The sequence below is a fragment of the Myotis myotis genome, unplaced genomic scaffold, assembly GCF_014108235.1.
Source record: "Myotis myotis isolate mMyoMyo1 unplaced genomic scaffold, mMyoMyo1.p scaffold_m19_p_7, whole genome shotgun sequence".
Taxonomy (NCBI): Eukaryota; Metazoa; Chordata; class Mammalia; order Chiroptera; family Vespertilionidae; genus Myotis; species Myotis myotis.
In genome coordinates this window covers 85,961,208-85,967,547 of record NW_023416379.1, presented here as the reverse complement: position 1 = coordinate 85,967,547, position 6,340 = coordinate 85,961,208, and positions in this window count along the sequence as shown.

The following is a 6,340-nucleotide window of genomic DNA, read 5'->3' as shown; positions in this document are numbered from 1 at the left end:
CACACATGCTCACCCCCCTTTGCCCCTCTGGCTACAATTTTCCCATTGGAGGGCAGGTGCACACCCAGTGACTGTTCGGTAATATCCACAGTCTTCGCTAGTGAGCACTGCTACTTTCCCTTCATTTTCTTTCTCACATCCCACGTAGTCATCTCAGGTTAACAAGGATGCTCCGTTTTCTACCTGTGCATATTAAAAAAAGTGGGGGGCCAGACACTCAGATGAATATTCACATTCAATTTCATTTTCCCAAAAACCACATGAAAAGAGCTTTGGAGAGAGGCAGGCCTGTGAACGCACCTGGCCCCCCGCTGGCCTGCTGGAGAATCTTCAGCGGTGCAGCCTGCGGTCTCTGAGCCTCAGCTTCCTTGACTGTCCGAGGGGATGAGGATGCCTGGTGACGGGTGGCTCTGCGAACTGAACTTGATGTCTGTGAACAGGCCTGGCTCTTCGCAGCCGTGGCAAGTGGCAGGCTCAGTCCCAAGGGAGGGGCTCAGCTCGGATTCAGCTGGGGAGCTCAGGCAGCTATCAGGACACCCTCCCCCCCTGGGCAAGGGCATCTTTAGGGCCAGCGGGGGCTCCTGGAAGGAGGAACCCCTGTGTGAGCAGACAGTGTCAGCTCCTATGGCCAGGGAGCTACGTGAGGTGCCCCAAGCAGTGGGGGTCCCCACCTTCCTCTCCCTGGGAAGGTCTTGAAACCCATCTGTAATGTGGTAACCTCCCCGGGCTGGAGGGCGGGAGAGTCGTTAGGGACACCTGCCTTCCCCCTCCCCCTCTCAGTGGGAACCCATGGGGACTGAGCACCTGGGCTCCACAGCTCCTGGGAACACGTGGCCACAGAGGTTCCAGGCTGCCCTGCAGGAAAGGGGCGGAGTGGAGCCCAGACTGGAGGAGGTTTCCTCAGGACATCGAGGGTGTAAGCAGCATGAAGATTAAAAATAATCATGGGGGAGAATCATGGGGACTATTACAATAATCAAAGGGAAATGAAGTGAAGCTGGCACCAGAATAAAGAAATGAGAGCCATAAACCCGCCAATGTAAAAGGCATTAACACGCAATAAAAAACGTTTCCCAAATAAGGGGGACAGGAGGGACTATTCAGTTAATAATCTTGGAATAATTGATTAGCTCTCTGGGGGGAATTAGATACACATCGTCTATCATAAAGCAAAATTAACTCCTGATGGAGTTAAGTTGGGGGTGCAGAGAGCAAACTACATACGCACAGAAAGACAATAGAAGTGAGACTGTGTCCTGGCGTGGGGGGCAGAGGGTGGGGGGTGGGGGAGGGGGGTGCTCATTGGTGAGAATGTGGTGCTGATGCAACAAGATTGCGATTCAGTCCCTGGCCAGGGCACATGCGAGAATCACCCAGTGAGTACATGGATGAGAGGAACAACAGACCCATGTTTCTCTCCCTCTCTCGCTCTCAAATCAATTTTTTTTTTTAAGTGAGACTATATCAATTCACTGGAAGGGGGAGCAGACTTTCTAGGCTTAAAAGGCACAAGATAAATCCCAATAGGGAAGATGGATATGTTAGTTCATACGAAACAAAAAACCGCAGGTTAAGAAAAAAAAGTGCAATTTGCCCAGCCCCTGTGGCTCAGTGGTCGAACATCGGCCTATGAACCAAGAGGTTACGGTTCAGTTCCCGGTACGTGCCCAGGTTTCAGGCTTGATCCCTAACGTGCAGCACGCAGGAGGCAGCTGTTTCAATGATTCTCTCTCATCACCGATATTTCTCTCTCTCTCTCTCTCTCTCTCTCTCTCTCTCTCTCTCTCTCTTTCTCTCTCTCTCTTCCTCTCTGAAATCAATAAAAAAATATATATTTTTTTAAAAAGTGAAATTAAAAGTAGTCAGTTAATTGGGAGATGAGTCCAGCCAAGTGCAATATACAAAGGGTTGGTATCGTTCGTGTGTGAAAGTTCTTACAAAGACACTGGCCTTACAGGACGACAGTAAACAGACAGTACGGTGACGGAAACAAGTGAGGACGTCATGCTGTGATCAGAGAAGTCATATACCATTTTTTAATGACTAAATTAGGATGGTTTTCCTTGTCCTTTTTTAAAATTTTTTTTAAGAAATGCCAAATACTGTTGGGGATGAAATAGGCTTGTCATGCATAGTGGTAGAGTATAGATTTTTTTTCTAGTTTTTTATTTTTATTTTAAGAAAAGTGATATTAACTATAATAATGTTACATGCAATAAACATTAATATCTCAAGAAAAATGATTTTACATATGGCAATGTTGCATGCAATAAACACCAATTATTCAAGAAAAATGAACTTACATATAATAATATTACATGCTATAAACATTATTATTTTAAGAATAAAAGGATTGTAAGTGTAATAGTATTACCAAAACTGTACTAACATAGTATGATATCACAAAAGTTATAGGAAATATTAAAAATCTGCAAATAACAGGATTATTTCTTTTATATTCTAGAATATTTTCTCCCCCTCTGGCTCTATTTTTTGTCATCAGTTTATGTTGTTCATTGTATTCCACAAATGAGTGAGGTCATATGATATTTATCTTTCTCCGACTGGCTTATTTCGCTTAGCATAATGCTTTTAAAGTCTATTTTGTCGCACATGAGTATTGCTACTCCAACTTTTGTTCGTTACCATTTTCATGGAAAATTTTTTTTCATCCCTTCACTTTCATCCCGTGTGTGTTTTTGTTTTGAGGTGAGTCTCTTGTAGACAGCATATAGTTGGGTCATGTTTTTGTGTCCATTCAGCTACCCTACACCTTTTGATTGGAGCATTTATTCCATTTACATTTAGGGTTATTATTGAGAGGTACTTATTTATAGCCATTTTAATTCTGTATGGCTAAGTTTCTCTCTGTGTGTTTCTTCTTCTCAGCAATCCCTTACAGCAATCCCTTTAGCATTTCCTGTAATGCTGGCTTGGTGGTGATGAACTCCTTTAGCCTCTTTTGGTCTGGGAGTTATCTGACCGTCTATTTTGAATGATAGCCTTGCTGAATATAATAATCGTGGTTTCAAATCCTTGCTTTCCATTACCTTGAGTACTTCATGCCATTCCCTTCTGGCCTGTAGAGTTTCTGATGAGAAATCAGGTGTCCGCCTTATGGGAACTCCTTTGTAGGTAACAGTTTTCTTTTCTCTTGCGGTCTTTAAGATTCTCTCTTTGTCTTTAATTTTTGGCATTTTTATTATGATGTGTCTGGGTGTGGGTCTGTTTGGGTTCTTCTTGTTTGGGGTTCTCTGTGCCTCCTGAACTTGTGTGACTTTTTCCTTTACCAGGTTAAGGAAGTTTTCTATCATTATTTCTTCAAACACCTTCTCTATTCCTTTCTTCCTTGCTGTCTCTTCTGGCACACCTACTATTCTAATATTGTTACATTTCACATTGTCCCACAGCTCCCTTAAGCTATCCTCCTGTTTTTTAATTGTTTTTTTCTTTTTGGTTCTCTAATTTAGTGATATTTTCAACTCTGTCTTCTGATTCACTGATTTGATCCTCTGCTGTGTATTCCTTCCAATGTATTCTTTATTTGTGTTATGTCATTCTTTATCTCAGACTATTTTTTTCATAGTTACTATATCTTTTTTCATACTGTAGAGCATTTTTAACATTATTACTCTGAACTCTGATTCAGATAAATTTCTTATCTCTGCTTTATTTATCTCGTCTTCTAGTTCTTGCATTTGGGGGTTGTTTCTTTGTCTCCTCATTTTTGTTGTCTGTTTGGGTTTGTAACTATGTATTAGGTAGATCCTCTATACCTCTCAATCTCTAGTGCAGGACAGTGTTAAAGGTTGTTTCTGTCTAACTGGATCAGGCTAAGACTCAAAGCCTCCAGAGACCACTTCTGTCTACAGACTAATAGGATTCAGAGTTGAATTGCCCCCAGGCAAACATCCTCAGGTGTGGTGAGAGATTTTTCAACAGGGTGGGGCAGTTGCTTCTGCCTGGAGGCTAATTGTTACTTTTAATCTATTAAGTGGCCTCAGGTCAAGGTGTTTTTCAAGAGGGCGTGTCGATTGTCTTCCCCCCAGGCAAGGCAGATGTCTATGTGGGAAAGATGTCCTCCGTGTGTGAGGGAATGGCTCAGACCAGGAAACTTGAGGTGTCTGCCTTCTGAGCTCTATCCCCAGAGTCCCCACTTCTGGGTACTGCTCTCACACTTCACCCTCCCTCTGCCAAAGCACAAAATGGGTGGCTCCACAGTGTATTTAGTGTGTTGGCCCTTTAAGAGGGTGCCTGAATTTTCAGCCATCTCTCCCTCTCAGACAGCACCCCACTGCTTTTCACAGCTAGATGTCATGTGGGTACCCTCCTCAGTTTGGTGCTCTCTGCTGGAGAGCCCAGCTTCAGGATTATATCCCAGAGTTCTCAGTGGCACCCCCACCCCTACAGCTGAGATATCTCTCTGGGACTTCAGTTGCCATCTGTGGGTGCCCAACCAGCCCTTTTGCGCCTCTGTCCCTCATACCAGTCTCTATGCAGACTCTACCTTGAGTCCTTGGGGATCAGGGTTCTCTCCTGTGAGTTTTCTGTTGATTATTCAGGAAGACTTTCCATATTTCAGTTGTAATTCCAGCTTGTTTCTGGGAGCATGTCTGTGCAGCATCCGCCTACTCTGCCACCATTTTTAATCCAACCCCTGCCCCATTTCTATTATTTTTTTCAGTAGAGCATAGATTTGCACAGGGATGTTATCAAGGAGCTTTAAAACACAGAGGCCTTAAGTCAGTGGTTCTCAACTTTCCTAATGCCACAGCCATTTAATACAGTTCCTCACGTTGTGGTGACCCCCAACCATAAAATTATTTTCATTGCTACTTCATAACTGTAATTTTGCTACTGTTATGAATCATAATGTAAATATCTGATATGCAGGATGTATTTTCATTGTTACAAATTGAACATAATTAAAGCATAGTGATTAATCACAAAAAACAATATGTAATTATATATGTGTTTTCTTTTTTTTAAAATGTATTTTATTGATTTTTTACAAAGAGGAAGAGAGGGGGATAGAGTTAGAAACATCGATTAGCTGCCTTTTACTTGGTTGCCTTTTACTGCAACCAAGGTACATGCCCTTTGACTGGAATCGAACCTGGGACCCTTCAGTCCGCAGGCTGATGCTCTATCCACTGAGCCAAACTGGTTAGGGAATATATGTGTTTTCTGATGGTCTTAGGCGACCCCTGTGAAAGTGTCGTTCGACCCCCAGAGAGGTCTCGACCCACAGGTTGAGAACCGCTGCCTTAAGTGATGGCCTGGCCTAATCATTAGGGAAATGCAAATGGAAACCTTAGTGAGATAGCACTTCACACCAATTCGGAAGGCCACTATCCAATTAAACTACAATTAGTGCCCAGGCCAGAATGGCTCCATGGTTGGAGACTCCACCTTTGGATCAAAAGGTCTCAGGATTGATACCCAGTCAAGGGCATATTACTCAGCTGTGGGATTGATGCCCAGGTCCCATCAGGGTGTGTGCAGGTGAAAGTCAATTGATCCTCTCCCTCCCTATAACTCTTTCTGAAAATTAATGAAAAAAATATACTCCCCTGATATTTTTTTAAAAAAGAAGTCAGTTCTGACACATACTCCAACGTAGATAATGACCTATCAGGACATGATGCTACATGAAATCAGCCAGGCTAAAGAGACAAATTCTGTAGAATTCCACTTTAATGAGGCGGTCAAATTCACAGGGACAGAAACTGGAATGTTAGCATCCAGAGACTGGGGGAGAGGGAAGGCAGAGTTAGGATGTTTAATGGGTACAGAGGTTCAGTTTAGCAAAATGAAAAAAAGGGGAAGGAGCTTATGGAAGGATGAATATGTACTCTGGGTTGAGCATAAACCTAGAAACCAGGAGGTCACGGTTTGATTTAGGGTACGGGAACCTGCCTGGGTCGCGGGCGCCATCCCTAATGTGGGGCATGCAGGAGAGAGCCAACCAATGATTCTCTTACCATTAATCTCTCTCTTTCTCTCTCTCTCTCTCTCTCTCTCTCTCTCTCTCTCTCTCTCTCTCCCTCTCTCTCTCTCTCTCTCTCTGCCTTATCTTTCCTTTCTGAGGATATTATTTTAAAAAATATATAAATGAAATTCATAATGATGATAAAAATAAATAAATTAACAACCATGTCCAGTTTCTCAGTGGTTGGAGCATCAGCCCACGGATCAAAAGGTTGAGGGTTCAAATTCCGTTCAAAGGCACATACCTCCATGGTGGATTTGACCCCCAGCTTCCAGGCAGGATATGTGTGGGAGGCAACCAACTCTCTCTCCCTCTCTCTCTCTCTCTCTCTCTCTCTCTCTCAGCCTC